The sequence below is a fragment of the Crinia signifera genome, chromosome 12 (genome assembly GCF_055691185.1).
Source record: "Crinia signifera chromosome 12, ASM5569118v1, whole genome shotgun sequence".
In the NCBI taxonomy this organism is placed as follows: Eukaryota; Metazoa; Chordata; class Amphibia; order Anura; family Myobatrachidae; genus Crinia; species Crinia signifera.
Genome location: NC_139228.1, coordinates 1,632,456 through 1,635,200, shown reverse-complemented (window position 1 = coordinate 1,635,200; position 2,745 = coordinate 1,632,456). Strand labels below are relative to the sequence as shown.

Sequence of the window (2,745 nt, the reverse complement as noted above, 5' to 3'; positions counted from 1 at the left end):
TAGGGGTCCCAAACCCTCCGCCCATCAGAGCAGCTACTCAGTCCAGCCTTTCTCTGTTCTCTGCCAGAGGCCAGTCCATACCCACTGATAAGAACAGATACTACACTTGATCTTAGCCAAAAGGCAGAGAAGCGGCTGGGAGTGGAGAGCCAGAAGCGGGCGTTGCAAGCAGCTCGTGGGCGTGTCACGTCCGGCGTTGGACATTCTCAGTATCCCCAGTGTTGCTCCCAAATTCAATGATGCGACCAATGTTGGCTCTTTATACGTAAGTGCTGGTGGGTGTCTCTGTCCAGATTTCATTGGCTGCGGCATTAGACTATACACGCAGTAATGCTGCAAGGTTAGATTTGATTGCAAATAAGTAAAATTAGTCCCATGGTGATTTTGGAAAAGCGGATATATAGGTGTTGTTCTATGCGGATGTTATACTGGAGCACTCAGGCAGAGGTGTTAATGTAATGTATGGGAGACCGGGCATGGTGAGGCAATGGCAGGGAACAACCCTCTATTCAGCCTGGCACTGAGGCTGGGGGGCCTCAGCCCTGTCTCCCTAATGTCTTATAATGTTATTTCCGACCCCAGCACAAGTGTGATGTTAACCCTTCCACTGCCACTGGTGAGAGTACAGGCACAGACAGGCGTGGAGTGGTGGGTTTGTGGAACTGGTAATTCAGGTCCTGCAGCATAGCCCAGGGAGGACACAGTTAAGGCACAATCAGAAATGAGCTTGACTTTCATCAGATAAATGCTGCTTTATTTTCTCTGAGTGGGAACAATGCAGCACTGTCTGGTGTAGTCATTTGGGTGGAAGGAGTCCCAGCAGTGACCAGCAGGGGGCACCACAAGCTCTCACATTACTGAGCGCTTGATCACCCCAACCTTACAAGAGGAGCTTTCCATTCCCCATCACCCCAATAAGAGTGTCCGTCTCTCCTGCATTTGACTGCGCCATGTACCCATGTTGTTTACTAGTGGGATTTGGTTTGTAGCTTTATCCTGTATCACCCTGTAACATAAACACACATGGGTGCTTGTATATAGGAGAGTGGGGAGTTGGAAGAGCGCCGCACCCTGCGTCTGCACAAACTCAGGACATTGCTGCAAAGGCCGCGCTCTACCTGGGTGGTGGCAGCTAGGATTTAGCACTAGTGTAAAGTGATATGCGCTTAGGCGCCAGTTCAGTTACCCGCGTACTTCCACCCAAACTGCTTCAGGCATGTTTCTCTATCTAGTGCGGACTATCCAGTCACTAAGAACCAGTGACATCACTGAGAGCGCAGACTATCCAGTCACTAAGAACCAGTGACATCACTGAGAGCGCAGATTATCCAGTCACTAAGAACCAGTGACATCACTGAGAGCGCAGACTATCCAGTCACTAAGAACCAGTGACATCACTGAGAGCGCAGACTATCCAGTCACTAAGAACCAGTGACATCACTGAGAGCGCAGACTATCCAGTCACTAAGAACCAGTGACATCACTGAGAGCGCAGACTATCCAGTCACTAAGAACCAGTGACATCACTGAGAGCGCAGACTATCCAGTCACTAAGAACCAGCGACATCACTGAGAGCGCAGACTATCCAGTCACTAAGAACCAGTGACATCACTGAGAGCGCAGCCTATCCAGTCCCTAAGAACCAGTGACATCACTAAGAGTGCAGCCTATCCAGTCCCTAAGAACCAGTGACATCACTAAGAGTGCAGCCTATCCAGTCCCTAAGAACATGTGATTCGCTAAGGGTGCAGCCTATCCAGTCGCTACAAACCAGTGACATCACTAAGAGTGCAGCCTATCCAGTCCCTAAGAATATGTGACATCACTGAGAGCGCAGACTATCCAGTCACTAAGAACCAGTGACATCACTGAGAGCGCAGACTATCCAGTCACTAAGAACCAGTGACATCACTGAGAGCGCAGACTATCCAGTCACTAAGAACCAGTGACATCACTGAGAGTGCAGACTATCCAGTCACTAAGAACCAGTGACATCACTGAGAGCACAGACTATCCAGTCACTAAGAACCAGTGACATCACTGAGAGCGCAGACTATCCAGTCACTAAGAACCAGTGACATCACTGAGAGCACAGACTATCCAGTCACTAAGAACCAGTGACATCACTGAGAGCGCAGACTATCCAGTCACTAAGAACCAGTGACATCACTGAGAGCGCAGACTATCCAGTCCCTAAGAACATGTGATATCGCTAAGGGTGCAGCCTATCCAGTCCCTAAGAACCAGTGACATCACTAAGAGTGCAGCCTATCCAGTCCCTAAGAACATGTGATTCGCTAAGGGTGCAGCCTATCCAGTCGCTACAAACCAGTGACATCACTAAGAGTGCAGCCTATCCAGTCCCTAAGAACATGTGATATCGCTAAGGGTGCAGCCTATCCAGTCGCTACGAACCAGTGACATCACTGAGAGTGCAGACTATCCTGTCACTAAGAACCAGTGACATCACTGAGAGTGCAGACTATCCTGTCACTAAGAACCAGTGACATCACTAAGGGCCGCATTTATGAAGCAATATTTGCGGTTAAATCCCTGAAAACATCCGTTTTCGGGGGTTAACCGCAAATATTTAGTATCCGCCAAATGTATTAAAGGGGGACCGCAGCAGGAATCTCCGATCCCTGCTGCGATCCCCCCCTTCACTGCCACCGGCCGCATCCCCCATAGGTTTCTATGGGGGATGCGAAGCTGCCCGATGTATCAACATCGGGCAGCCCGGCATC

General features: G+C 49.8%; 1 pseudogene; it reads right to left on the bottom strand.

The window, feature by feature from the left end:
- On the bottom strand, positions 1–136 carry LOC146050921 (U2 spliceosomal RNA; annotated as a pseudogene).
- Positions 137–2,745: the final 2,609 nt, after the last annotated feature.